This window comes from Ranitomeya imitator, chromosome 4 (assembly GCF_032444005.1).
Source record: "Ranitomeya imitator isolate aRanImi1 chromosome 4, aRanImi1.pri, whole genome shotgun sequence".
NCBI classification, from domain to species: Eukaryota; Metazoa; Chordata; class Amphibia; order Anura; family Dendrobatidae; genus Ranitomeya; species Ranitomeya imitator.
Window position 1 is genome coordinate 530,803,013 of NC_091285.1, and position 15,200 is coordinate 530,818,212.

General features: G+C 45.5%; 1 long non-coding RNA gene across 1 annotated transcript in view; it reads right to left on the reverse strand.

The window, feature by feature from the left end:
- Positions 1-6,088: 6,088 nt before the first annotated feature.
- LOC138674242 (uncharacterized) overlaps positions 6,089-15,200 on the reverse strand; it is a 41,075-nt gene continuing 31,963 nt past the window's right edge. The window contains exon 3 of the long non-coding RNA XR_011320545.1: positions 6,089-6,212. This is a non-coding gene — a long non-coding RNA (uncharacterized lncRNA). The remainder of the gene's footprint in view (positions 6,213-15,200) is intronic.

A 15,200-nucleotide genomic window follows, 5' to 3' on the forward strand; every position in this document is an offset into this window, starting at 1 on the left:
TCAGTCAGAAAAGGCTGACATGAGCTCATTCGGCTTCCCCTTAGTGCCTGTAAGATTTCTTATCACATGGTATAGCACAGCCTATCAGAAGGGACTATCATAGCCTGTATAAAAGCTGAGGCAGGGATTGCAGGAGCTATGTTAGGGTGATTTTAGGCCCGCTAAAAGATGTTAGAACTCAGCAAAAGAGACAAGAAGACAGTGCCTAAAGCTGCATTTATACTGCAAAATAACAAGAGTTGCAAAAAGGCTCATTTCACAATTATTTTGCCACATAAAGAGGCTGCTAATCACACGATGAATGAGCAAAACACTCTTCCTTGGTTAGCACAGCCCAAAAACTCATCATTCTTGACAGTGCATCGTCCTGTACTGAGTCTGCCGAGAAACAGTGCAGGCTATGTGCACTGAACAATCTATAATAGATCACTTGGTGAACATTGGTTTCTCTGGTCTGCATGTGTAAATAGGCATTTAAACCACCGCAGATCAGTCTTATTATGCCGCCAGCTGGTCCATGTAAACGGACCCTTAACCATTCAGTCTGTGTGAGCTTATTCCCACTTGCGATACAGTCAGACGAGTGCAATCTGATAAAAAAATTGCAGTTTGCACTCACCCCAATGTTTCTTTATTGTGAAGCTCACATCTTCGATTATTTTCTCATGCTGTGATTGCACCCGAGAATTGGATCGCACGCACCAAGCAGAGCAGGAGCCGGGTGTCATTGGCATGTCGTATCCGATGCTCTCGCATGAGAGAATTATCGGATGTCATACGCTAATGGGAACCTGGCCTAATGTAGAATATCTGCAAGAAGAAGAGAGTTGTAGTCTGCGATACAATAGGAATAGAGAAAGATAGGTTAAGTGGCAGTGCCAGTGGAATTGACTAAAGATATGGTCTATCTGGTATAAAGTCTGCTGTATTTGTATTCAAATTAAACATATTTTTCAACCTTCTTTCAGCAAAAAGCAGTACAATCGTTTGGAATATAAAATCATAAAAGCAGTGTCAGACAATGTGCTTGGGGTCTCTCTCCCACCTCCATTTCTCCCCCCCCCCCCCCCCCCCACACACACATACTTTCCCCTTTCCTCAGCCTTTCCCCCTGCCCCTCTACCTCAAAAATAAAACAGAATGGCTACACTCTTAAGGTACCTCAGAATGTTATTCATATGTTTTTAGAGCAATTGGACTACTTAAGATTTACCATGAATATATTTGCAGCAAATCAAATTTTGGGAAAAAAATGCTGCTAAACCTGACAAAATTCAATTTTCAAAAGCTTTGATCATCTCTACTAGATACAACAATAAAATCAGTAATACATATGTTACTAAAACTGCAAACACCACACTAGCACTTAATAATGAAATTAATAAATTTATATAGCGCTCAGATAATACCGTCATCTGTTGCACCACTAAGCATCTTGCTCAAACAAATATATTGCTGTCACCGGAATACCAGGACAGTGAGGGGCCAGAATATCTCAGTGTCTGGTTTCATGAACTCCTGCACTGATTAGAACAGCTTCACCTTCTTATTAAACAGTTCAGGTTAATTCCTTGCTGGCAGTGCAAAGGTTAATCAGTTCAGTTGATCTCCTGGAGCTCTCTAAGCTGGATTGTCTTCTCAGCTGGTCAGTGTTGGCCACTCCACCCTGCTATATATGCTTGGGAATTGCCAGTGATTGTTTTTACTGCCTGCTTAGGAGTTGGAGGTGAAGTTCGTGTTTGGAGTAGGCATCTGGAGAGTTGTTCAAAAAACTGTTGCATGGAGTTTGTGTGTTATTATTATTATTATTATACATTTTTATAGCGCCATTTATTCCATGGCGCTTTACATGTGAATACGGGGCAAATATAGACAAATACATTAAACATGAGCAGATAACAAGGCACACGAGTACATAAGGAGGGAGGACCCTGCCCGCGAGGGCTCACAGTCTGCAGGGGGTGGGTGAGGATACACTAGGAGAGGGTAGGGCAGGTTGCGCGGCTGTTCAGTAGGTTGAGGATCACTGCAGGCTGTAGGCTTGTCGGAAGAGGTGGGTCTTCAGGTTCTTTTTGAAGGTTTCTATGTTAGGCGAGAGTCTGATGTGTTGGGGTAGAGAGTTCCAGAGTATGGGGGAAGCACGGGAGAAGTCTTGGATGCGGTTATGGGAAGAAGAGATGAGAGGGGAGTAGAGAAGGAGGTCTTGGGAGGATCGGAGGTCGCGTGTAGGTAGGTACCGGGAGACCATGTCACAGATGTATGGAGGAGACAGGTTGTGGATGGCTTTGTATGTCAGTGTGAGGGTTTTGAACTGGAGTCTCTGGGCGATAGGAAGCCAGTGAAGGGCTTGACACAGGGGAGAGGCTGGGGAATAGCGGGGGGACAGGTGGATTAGTCGGGCAGCAGAGTGTAGGATGGATTGGAGTGGTGCCAGAGTGCTAGAGGGGAGTCCAGAGAGTAGGAGGTTGCAGTAGTCGAGGCGGGAGATGATAAGGGCATGCACTAGCGTTTTTGCAGTGTTGCGGTCAAGGAAAGCACGGATCCGGGAAATATTTTTGAGTTTGAGACGACAGGAGGAGGCAAGGGCTTGGATATGTGGCTTGAAAGAGAGGGCAGAGTCGAGGATCACCCCGAGGCACCGGGCGTGTGGGACTGGGGATAGTGAGCAGCCATTGACATTGATGGGTAGGTCTGGTGGAGGGGTAGAGTGAGATGGGGGAAAGATGATGAATTCTGTTTTGTCCATGTTCAGTTGTAGAAAGCGAGCAGAAAAGAAGGCTGAAATGGCAGACAGACAGTGCGGGATTTTGGTAAGCAAGGAGGAGAGGTCAGGTCCGGAGAGGTAGATCTGCGTGTCGTCAGCGTAGAGATGGTACTGCATACCGTGGGATTCTATGAGCTGTCCCAGGCCGAAAGTGTAGATGGAGAAGAGTAGGGGTCCTAGAACAGAGCCTTGAGGAACACCGACTGACAAGGGGCGAAGTGAGGAGGTGGTGTGGGGGAGGGAGACACTGAATGTTCGGTCTGTCAGATATGACGAGATCCAGGAAAGGGCCAAGTCTGTGATGCCAAGGGATGAGAGGATTTGTAGCAAAAGGGAGTGGTCTACAGTGTCAAAGGCAGAAGACAAGTCCAGGAGAAGGAGGACAGAGTAGTGTCGCTTGCTCCTGGCAGTTAGTAGGTCATTGGTGACTTTAGTTAGGGCAGTTTCAGTTGAGTGATGGGAACGGAAGCCTGATTGTAACCGATCAAAGAGGGAGCAGGAGGAGAAGTGGGAGGACAGTTCAAGATGGACATGTTGCTCCAGCAATTTGGAGGCATAAGGGAGAAGAGATATTGGGCGATAGCTAGACACAGAGGATGGGTCGAGGGAGGGCTTTTTGAGGATGGGTGTGATCTTGGCATGCTTGAAGGATGAGGGAAAGACACCTGTTGTGAGTGAGAGGTTGAAGAGGTGTGTTAGGGTTGGGATGAAGACCGTGGAAAGGTTAGGGATGAGGTGGGATGGGAGCGGGTCAAGCGTGCAGGTGGTGAGGTGTGATCTTGACAGGAGGGTGGAGAGCTGATCTTCTGTCATGGTGGAGAAGCTGGTTTTGGAGGAGCAGGGTTGAGCAGCTAAGAGGGGCAGTGGGCGCTGTGGGCCAAAGCTTTCTCTGATCGTATCGATCTTCTGTTTAAAGAAAGAGGCGAAGTCATCAGCAGAAATGAGGGGGGAGGGAGGAGGTGCGGGGGGACGGAGTAGAGAATTGAAAGTGTTGAAAAGCTGTTTAGGGTTGTGGGACAGGGAGGATATGAGGGATGAGAAGTAAGTTTGTTTTGCGGCAGTGAGCGCAGACTTGAAGCTGGCGAGGGACTGCTTGTATGCAGTGAAGTGGTCGGCAGAGTGGGATCGCTTCCATCTCCGCTCAGCAATCCTGGAAGCCCGTCTCAATTCTTTGGTCAGGCTGGTCAGCCAGGGCTGCCTGTTAATTGTACGAGTTTTACTATGCATGAGTGGGGTGGCCGAATCGAGTGTTGTTGTTATTGTGGTGTTATAAAAAGTGGCAGCAGCATCTGTGTCATGAAGGGAGGCTATGTCTGTGAGAGGGAGAAGGGACTCAGAGAGTGATTGTAAGTTGAGATGTTTGAGATTTCTGCGAGGGTGAGTGAGTTTGTGGAGTGGGGGTTGCACACTAGGAGAGGAGAGGGACGAGAATGTCAGTAGGTTGTGGTCAGACAGGGGGAGGGGTGTGTTAGTGAGGTTAGTAAGGGAGCAGAGGCGGGTGAAGATGAGGTCCAGCGTGTGGCCATCTTTGTGAGTGGCCTCAGAGGACCATTGAGTGAGGCCAAAGGAGGCAGTCAGTGATAAAAGTTTAGAGGTAGCTGAGGTGAAAGTGTCAATGGGGACATTGAAATCACCCATGATGATAGTGGGGATGTCAACAGAGAGGAAATGAAGTAGCCAGGTGGTGAAGTGGTCGAGAAAGGTGGAGATGGCTAGTTCTGGGGGGCGGTAGATGACAGCCAGCTGGAGGTTGGAGGGGGAATAGATGCGGACAGAGTGCACCTCAAACGAGGGAAGAGTAGCGGAGGGTGGTAGCGGGATTGGAGTAAAGGAGCAGGTGTCGGACAGGAGCAAGCCAACTCCTCCACCGCGTTTGTTGCTGGGGCGAGGGGTGTGAGAGAGGTGGAATCCGCTATAGGAGAGCGCAGCTGGAGAGGCCGAGTCAGAGGGGGTGAGCCAGGTTTCAGTGAGGCCGAGGAAGGAGAGTTTGTTGGTGATGAAGAGGTCATGGATAAATGGCAGTTTGTTGCAGATGGAGCGTGCGTTCCATAGTGCTCCAAGTAGGGGGAGCGGGGGAGTGGGGGCTGGATGTGAATGGGTATGAGGTTGTCGTGGTTGGGAAAACGTGCGGAGGATCGTGGCAGGGGGATAGAAACGAGTGTGGGGATGAATTGGGGAGGGCCGGGATTTGGGGATATGTCACCAGCAATGAGGAGTAACAGACAGATCATTAGAAGGTGGGAGCAGGATAGGACATGATGCGGCCGTGTGTGTCTGGATAAAAAGGATTGTATGTGGAGGAACAGTTCTGAGGGGAAGGTGAGATGGCTGGGGAGTATGGAGGAAGAAATGACTAGTTCCTTACTAGGAGGAGGGATTGCAGGAGATTGTAAGAAGGAAAGTAGTATGGGGGTGAAAGAGAAAAGAAACCGAAACATTGTAGTGGTTAGTGTTCTGTTACCTTCCAGTCAATTCCAGTCCAATTCAGTCTAATTCAGAATCATCATTAAAAAGATGTAATTTAAAAGATGGAAGTTAAAAGATGATTTGCAGCAGACTGAGTCTATAGCAGACTCCTGCATGTGAATATATCCCCAGTTAAGGGCAATCAGGTGTGAATGAGGGGGTGGCTGGGTATGGGAGACCAGATGTAGAGAGTTAAGCAAAGGTCATAAAGTGAGGGAGGGGTAAGACTGACCACTCAAAGAGATGCCAGGATCACACAATGAGAGACATGAAAACAGGTCGTGGAAACAAGCTCATAGGTGAGAAAGCATACTAAAAGGATTATATGTGCTGCACCAAGACACTCAGATCCAGGGGAAGCAGAGAAAAGCCAGTGCAATATACAGAGATATTCTGGAGCCAGGGAGAGCTGGGTAAAGTCAGTGCATACCATGGAAAATCAATGCAGTATACAGAGATATTCTGGAGCCAGGGAGAGCTGGGTAAAGTCAGTGCATACCATGGAAAATCAATGCAGTATACAGAGATATTCTGGAGCCAGGGAGAGCTGGGTAAAGTCAGTGCATACCATGGAAAATCAATGCAGTATACAGAGATATTCTGGAGCCAGGGAGAGCTGGGTAAAGTCAGTGCATACCATGGAAAATCAATGCAGTATACAGAGATATTCTGGAGCCAGGGAGAGCTGGGTAAAGTCAGTGCATACCATGGAAAATCAATGCAGTATACAGAGATATTCTGGAGCCAGGGAGAGCTGGGTAAAGTCAGTGCATACCATGGAAAATCAATGCAGTATACAGAGATATTCTGGAGCCAGGGAGAGCTGGGTAAAGTCAGTGCATACCATGGAAAATCAATGCAGTATACAGAGATATTCTGGAGCCAGGGAGAGCTGGGTAAAGTCAGTGCATACCATGGAAAATCAATGCAGTATACAGAGATATTCTGGAGCCAGGGAGAGCTGGGTAAAGTCAGTGCATACCTGTGGGAAGAGGAGAACAGCTCGATTAGATGGTGCAGATGATGATAATATTGTAGTAGTGCTGAGTAGCCAAATGCATTCTAGAATTCAGTCTAATTCAGAATCATAATTAAAAAGATGTAATTTAAAAGATGGAAGTTAAAAGATGATTTGCAGCAGACTGAGTCTATAGCAGACTCCTGCATGTGAATATATCCCCAGCTGGTCAGTGTTGGCCACTCCACCCTGCTATATATGCTTGGGAATTGCCAGTGATTGTTTTTACTGCCTGCTTAGGAGTTGGAGGTGAAGTTCGTGTTTGGAGTAGGCATCTGGAGAGTTGTTCAAAAGACTGTTGCATGGAGTTTGTGTGTTATTATTATTATTATTATACATTTTTATAGCGCCATTTATTCCATGGCGCTTTACATGTGAATACGGGGCAAATATAGACAAATACATTAAACATGAGCAGATAACAAGGCACACGAGTACATGGTCAGCTGGTCAGTGTTGGCCACTCCACCCTGCTATATATGCTTGGGAATTGCCAGTGATTGTTTTTACTGCCTGCTTAGGAGTTGGAGGTGAAGTTCGTGTTTGGAGTAGGCATCTGGAGAGTTGTTCAAAAGACTGTTGCATGGAGTTTGTGTGTTCATCTGTTATGATGCGGTGGTCTAGGAGCAACATGGAACGAGCTCTGAAGGACGTGGTAACTGTACTGACCGCAGTCCCTAAGCTCAACACAACACTAGAAGCAGCCGTGGAATGCTCCTAACTCTCCCTATGCATCTCGTCACAGCCTAAGAGCTAACTACCCCTAAAGACAGAAGCAGGAAAACTATCTTGCCTCAGAGAAAATCCCCAAAGGATAGATTAGCCCCCCACAAATAATGACTGTGAGTGGAGAGGGAAAAGACATACACAGAATGAAACCAGGATGAGCACAGGAGGCCAGTCTAGCTTGATAGATAGGATAGGATGGAATACTGTGCGGTCAGTATAAAACACTACAAAAATCCACGCAGAGTTTACTAAAAATCTCCACACCTGACTAAAGATGTGGAGGGTAAATCTGCTTCCCAGAGCTTCCAGCAAGACAGAATTAATTCATACTGATAAGCTGGACAAACATAGAAAGCACTGAACGGATAAGTCCACAATCTGTGAACAGAACAGAGCAAGTAAGAACTTAGCTTTGATGAACTGGTCAGGAAAACAGGGAAATCCAAAGAGATGTGAATCCAGCCAGAAACCATTTACAAGTGGCACTAGCTGAAGGAACCGCCAGACCTAAATAGCCGAGCAGAAGAGAAGATAAGTGGAGGCAGCTGATGACAGCTAACTCCAAGGAGCAGCCATACCACTTGAAACCACAAGAGGGAGTCCAAGAGCAGAACTCACAAAAGTGCCACTTACAACCACCGGAGGGAGCCCAAGAGCAGAATTCACAACAGTACCCCCCCTTGAGGAGGGGTCACCGAACCCTCACCAGAGCCCCCAGGCCGATCAGGATGAGCCAAATGAAAAGCACGAACCAAATCGGCGGCATGGACATCGGAGGCAACAACCCAAGAATTATCCTCCTGGCCATAACCCCTCCACTTGACAAGATACTGAAGCCTCCGCCTCGAAAAACGAGAATCCAAAATCTTCTCAACCTCATATTCCAACACTCCCTCAACCAACACCGGGGCAGGAGGGTCAACCGAGGGAACAACGGGCACCACATATCTCCGCAACAAAGATCTATGAAAAACATTATGAATGGCAAAAGAGGCTGGAAGAGCCAAACGAAACGACACCGGATTAATAATTTCAGAAATTTTATAAGGACCAATAAACCGAGGCTTAAACTTAGGGGACGAAACCTTCATAGGAACATGACGAGAAGACAACCAAACCAAATCCCCCACACGAAGCCTGGGACCAACACACCGACGGCGGTTAGCAAAACGTTGAGCCCTTTCCTGAGACAACGTCAAATTGTCCACCACATGAGTCCAAATCTGCTGCAGCCTGTCCACCACAGAATCAACACCAGGATAATCAGAAGGCTCAACCTGCCCAGAAGAAAAGCGAGGATGAAAACCAAAATTACAAAAGAAAGGAGAAACCAAAGTAGCTGAACTAACCCGATTATTAAGGACAAACTCGGCCAAAGGCAAGAAAGACACCCAATCATCCTGATCAGCAGACACAAAGCATCTCAAATAGGTCTCCAAGGTCTGATTAGTTCGCTCAGTTTGGCCATTAGTCTGAGGATGAAACGCCGAAGAAAAAGACAAATCAATGCCCATCCCAGCACAAAAGGACCGCCAAAATCTAGAGACAAACTGAGAACCTCTGTCAGACACAATATTCTCCGGAATGCCATGCAAACGAACCACATGCTGAAAAAACAATGGAACCAGATCTGAGGAGGAAGGCAACTTAGGCAAAGGTACCAGATGGACCATTTTAGAGAACTGGTCACAAACAACCCAGATAACAGACATCTTCTGGGAAACAGGAAGATCCGAAATAAAATCCATGGAAATATGCATCCAGGGCCTCTCAGGGACCGGCAAAGGTAAAAGCAACCCACTAGCGCGGAAACAGCAAGGCTTTGTTCGGGCGCAAGTCCCACAGGATTGCACAAAAGCACGGACATCGCGTGACAAGGACGGCCACCAAAAGGACCTAGCAACCAAATCTCTGGTACCAAAAATCCCAGGATGACCAAACAACACTGAACAATGAACCTCAGAAATGACCTTACTTGTCCATCTATCAGGAACAAACAGCTTCCTCACAGGACAGCAGTCAGGCCTATCAGCCTGAAATTCCTGAAGCACCCGCCGCAAATCAGGAGAGATGGCAGAAAGAATCACCCCTTCCTTAAGAATGCCAACCGGCTCAAGGACTCCAGGAGAATCAGGTGAAAAACTCCTAGAGAGGGCATCAGCCTTAACATTCTTAGATCCCAGAAGATACGAGACCACAAAATCAAAATGGGAGAATAACAGGGACCATCGAGCCTGTCTAGGATTAAGCCGCTTGGCCGACTCGAGGTAAATCAGATTCTTATGATCGGTCAGGACCACAACGCGGTGCTTAGCTCCCTCAAGCCAATGTCGCCATTCCTCAAACGCCCACTTCATAGCCAACAACTCTCGATTGCCGACATCATAATTGCGTTCCGCAGGCGAAACGTTCTGGAAAAAAAAGCACACGGTTTCATCAAAGAACCATCAGACTCCCTCTGAGACAAAACGGCCCCTGCCCCAATCTCAGAAGCGTCAACCTCAACCTGAAAAGGAAGAGAAACATCCGGCTGACCCAACACAGGGGCAGAAGTAAATCGGCGCTTAAGCTCTTGAAACACCTCAACAGCCGCAGAGGACCAATTCGTCACATCCGCGCCTTTCTTTGTCAAATCAGTAAGGGGCTTAACCACACTGGAAAAGTTGGCAATGAAACGGCGATAGAAATTAGCAAAGCCCAAAAATTTTTGAAGGCCCTTCACAGATGTGGGTTGAATCCAGTCATGAATAGCTTGTACCTTAACAGGATCCATTTCTATAGACGAGGGAGAAAAAATGAAACCCAAAAAAGAGACCTTCTGAACTCCGAATAGGCACTTAGACCCCTTCACAAACAAAACATTATCACGAAGGATCTGGAACACCATCCTTACCTGCTTCACATGAGACTCCCAATCATCGGAAAAAATCAAAATATCATCCAAATATACGACCATGAATTTATCAAGATAATTGCTGAAAATATCATGCATGAAAGACTGGAACACAGATGGAGCATTAGAGAGCCCAAATGGCATCACAAGGTATTCAAAATGGCCTTCGGGCGTATTAAATGCAGTTTTCCATTCGTCACCCTGTTTAATACGAACAAGATTATATGCCCCTCGGAGGTCAATCTTAGTAAACCAACTAGCCCCCTTAATCTGAGCAAACAAATCAGTAAGCAAAGGCAAGGGGTAATGGAATTTGACCGTGATCTTATTAAGAAGACGATAATCAATACAGGGTCTCAAGGAGCCATCCTTCTTAGCAACAAAAGAGAAACCCGCTCCCAATGGTGACAAAGACGGCCGAATATGCCCCTTCTCCAAAGACTCCTTAACATAACTCCGCATGGCGGCATGCTCTGGTACAGACAGATTGAAAAGTCGGCCCTTAGGGAACTTGCAACCAGGAATCAAGTTAATAGCACAATCACAGTCCCGGTGCAGTGGAAGGGAACTGGACTTGGGCTCATCAAATACATCCTGGAAATCCGACAAAAACTCAGGGACCTCAGAAGAGGGGGAAGAGGAAATTGACATCAAAGGAACGTCACTATGTACCCCTTGACAACCCCAACTAGTCACAGACATAGTTTTCCAATCCAGCACCGGATTATGTTCCTGTAACCATGGAAAACCCAGTACAACAACATCATGCAGGTTATGCAACACCAGAAAACGGCAATCTTCCTGATGTGCTGGAGCCATGTACAGTCATGGCCAAAAGTATTGACACCCCTGCAATTCTGTCAGATAATACTCAGTTTCTTCCTGAAAATGATTGCAAACACAAATTATTTGGTATTATTATCTTCATTTAATTTGTCTTAAATGAAAAAAACACAAAAGAGAATGAAGCAAAGAGCAAAACATTGATCATTTCACACAAAACTCCAAAAATGGTCCAGACAAAAGTATTGGCACCCTCAGCCTAATACTTGGTTGCACAACCTTTAGCCAAAATAACTGCGACCAACCGCTTCTGGTAACTATCAATGAGTTTCTTACAATGCTCTGCTGGAATTTTAGACCATTCTTCTTTGGCAAACTGCTCCAGGTCCCTGATATTTGAAGGGTGCCTTCTCCAAACTGCCATTTTTAGATCTCTCCACAGGTGTTCTATGGGATTCAGGTCTGGACTCATTGCTGGCCACCTTAGAAGTCTCCAATGCTTTCTCTCAAACAATTTTCTAGTGCTTTTTGAAGTGTTTTTTGGGTCATTGTCCTGCTGGAAGACCCATGAACTCTGAGGAAGTCCCAGCTTTCTCACACTGGACCCTACATTATGCTGTAAAATTTGTTGGTAGTCTTCAAACTTCATAATGCCATGCACACGATCAAGCAGTCCAGTGCCAGAGGCAGCAAAGCAACCCCAAAACATCAGGGAACCTCCGCCATGTTTGACTGTAGGGACCGTGTTCTTTTCTTTGAATGCCTCTTTTTTCTCCTGTAAACTCTATGTTGATGCCTTTGCCCCAAAAGCTCTACTTTTGCCTCATCTGACCAGAGAACATTCTTCCAAAACGTTTTAGGCTTTTTCAGGTAAGTTTTGGCAAACTCCAGCCTTACTTTTTTATGTCTCGCGGTAAGAAGTGGGGTCTTCCTGGGTCTCCTGCCATACAGTCCCTTTTCATTCAAATAGTACGGGTTGAACACGGTCCCTACAGTCAAACATGGCGGAGGTTCCCTGATGTTTTGGGGTTGCTTTGCTGCCTCTGGCACTGGACTGCTTGACCGTGTGCATGGCATTATGAAGTCTGAAGACTACCAACAAATTTTGCAGCATAATGTAGGGCCCAGTGTGAGAAAGATGGGTCTCCCTCAGAGGTCATGGGTCTTCCAGCAGGACAATGACCCAAAACACACTTCAAAAAGCACTAGAAAATGGTTTGAGAGAAAGCATTGGAGACTTCTAAGGTGGCCAGCAATTAGTCCAGACCTGAATCCCATAGAACACCTGTGGAGAGATCTAAAAATGGCAGTTTGGAGAAGGCACCCTTCAAATATCAGGGACCTGGAGCAGTTTGCCAAAGAAGAATGGTCTAAAATTCCAGCAGAGCATTGTAAGAAACTCATTGATGGTTACCGGAAGCGGTTGGTCGCAGTTATTTTGGCTAAAGGTTGTGCAACCAAGTATTATGCTAAGGGTGCCAATACTTTTGTCTGGCCCATTTTTGGAGTTTTGTGTGAAATGATCAATGTTTTGCTTTTTGCTTCATTCTCTTTTGTGTTTTTTCATTTAAGACAAATTAAATGAAGATAATAATACCAAATAATTTGTGTTTGCAATCATTTTCAGGAAGAAAATGAGTATTATCTGACAGAATTGCAGGGGTGTCAATACTTTTGGCCATGACTGTACATAGTCATCTGCGTCCAGTACTGAGGTCTATCCTTGGCCAAGGGTGTAGCATCAATACCCCTCAAAGGAATAGGGCTCTGCAAAGGCTGCAAGGAAAAACCACAGCGCCTGGCGAATTCTAAGTCCATTAAGTTCAGGGCAGCGCCTGAATCCACAAATGCCATGACAGAAAAGGACGACAATGAGCAAATCAGGGTCACAGATAAGAGAAATTTAGGCTGTACAGTACTAATGGTAACAGACCTAGCGACTCTCTTAGTACGCTTAGGGAAATCAGAGATAACATGAGTAGAATCACCACAGTAAAAACACAGCCTATTCTGACGTCTGAATTCATGCCGTTCTGTTCTAGTCAAAATCCTATCACATTGCATAGGTTCAGGACTCTGTTCAGAGGACACTGCCATATGGTGCACAGCTTTGCGCTCGCGCAGACGCCGATCAATCTGAATGGCTAGAGACATAGATTCGCTCAAACCGGCAGGCGTAGGAAAGCCCACCATAACATCTTTAAGGGCTTCAGAAAGACCTTTTCTGAAAATAGCAGCCAGAGCCTCCTCATTCCATTTAGTGAGCACAGACCATTTTCTAAATTTCTGGCAGTATAATTCTGCTGCTTCCTGACCTTGACACAAGGCCAACAGGGTTTTTTCTGCATGATCCACAGAATTAGGTTCGTCATACAATAATCCGAGTGCTTGAAAAAATGCGTCTACATTCAATAATGCCGGATCCCCTGTTTCAAGAGAAAAAGCCCAGTCTTGAGGATCACCACGCAGCAAGGATATGATGATTTTTACTTGCTGAATGGGATCACCAGAAGAACGGGGTTTCAAAGCAAAAAAACAATTTGCAGTTATTTTTAAAGTTCAAAAACTTGGATCTGTCCCCAAAAAACAAATCAGGAGTAGGAATTCTAGGCTCTAAAGCCGGAGTCTGAACAACATAATCTTGGATATTCTGTACTCTTGCAGCAAGTTGATCCACACGAGAAAACAAACCCTGAACATCCATGCCAAAGCATATATCCTGAACCACCCAGATATCAAGAGGAAAAAAAAGAGACAAACTAGAGCACAGAAAAAAAATGGTTCAGAACTTTCTTTTCCTTCTTTTGAGCTGCATTTAATTCATTTTTGGCCACTTGTACTGTTATGATGCGGTGGTCTAGGAGCAACATGGAACGAGCTCTGAAGGACGTGGTAACTGTACTGACCGCAGTCCCTAAGCTCAACACAACACTAGAAGCAGCCGTGGAATGCTCCTAACTCTCCCTATGCATCTCGTCACAGCCTAAGAGCTAACTACCCCTAAAGACAGAAGCAGGAAAACTATCTTGCCTCAGAGAAAATCCCCAAAGGATAGATTAGCCCCCACAAATAATGAGTGTGAGTGGAGAGGAAAAGACATACACAGAATGAAACCAGGATGAGCACAGGAGGCCAGTCTAGCTTGATAGATAGGACAGGATGGAATACTGTGCGGTCAGTATAAAACACTACAAAAATCCACGCAGAGTTTACTAAAAATCTCCACACCTGACTAAAGGTGTGGAGGGTAAATCTGCTTCCCAGAGCTTCCAGCAAGACAGAATTAATTCATACTGATAAGCTGGACAAACATAGAAAGCACTGAACGGATAAGTCCACAATCTGTGAACAGAACAGAGCAAGTAAGAACTTAGCTTTGATGAACTGGTCAGGAAAACAGGGAAATCCAAAGAGATGTGAATCCAACCAGAAACCATTTACAAGTGGCACTAGCTGAAGGAACCGCCAGACCTAAATAGCCGAGCAGAAGAGAAGATAAGTGGAGGCAGCTGATGACAGCTAACTCCAAGGAGCAGCCATACCACTTGAAACCACAAGAGGGAGCCCAAGAGCAGAACTCACAAAAGTGCCACTTACAACCACCGGAGGGAGCCCAAGAGCGGAATTCACAACATTCATCCTGAACCTCTCCTATTTGGTTTCACCTTCGTATACCTCCCCTGTGTTCCACTCTGTTGTTTGGTGAGTGTATTTTGTATGATTGTAGTTTTCATTTATCCCGGTCTGTCTTCCCTTGTTTGCTTGGTTAGTGTTATCCTATACACTTCAGCCTCACACCTCCCTATGTGGGGGAGGGAACAGATAATGGTTAATATAGGAGCATAGCAATGCACGTGACCCCGGCATCTCCACCTTCAGAAGTAATCTGGGGGACAGGCATAGACTAGTCGCCTCTAGTTCGAGGGATTGGGTAGGCACCCACAATCCATAGTTACTATGTGACAATTGCTTTTCAATGGGGCTTCGAATCTAGACCATATCTAACCTTCAATTGATTTATTTGTATGCAAAGAAAGATTTGATTTAATAAGCCCCTTCACGAACCACTACCTTTATATCATGTTGCAGATTATTCAGGGTGAATGTATGATTTGGGGTAAAAGTAAGGAACCAAAGGTGAACCAAAGTCCATTCTGTTGCTGTTTTTTTTTCTTTTTCTCTTTTCCAAGCTAGGTTTTGGCTACAACAGTGTTTCACTAGGAAGCCAAGTTTAACTTTGCTTATAAGTCAATCAACAAGTTGCACTGTACAACTGGACAGTAATTTAATACTTCACTTTGTTACAATGGAGCATTTAATTAAAGACACATTTACTATACCATAGCTGTGAAAGTTGATGTAAAGTGTTGTAGAGATTTTGGTAAACGGCAAGGACATATTTATATACAAATCTGTATCACACTTGTATGAAATACAAAGATTACATAATGTGGGACTAGATATGAAATAGTCCATGTAATAAATTACTTTCCTTCACTGCAAAGAAATCTTGCCAAATACACAACGAATTAAAGAGTGCAATTTTA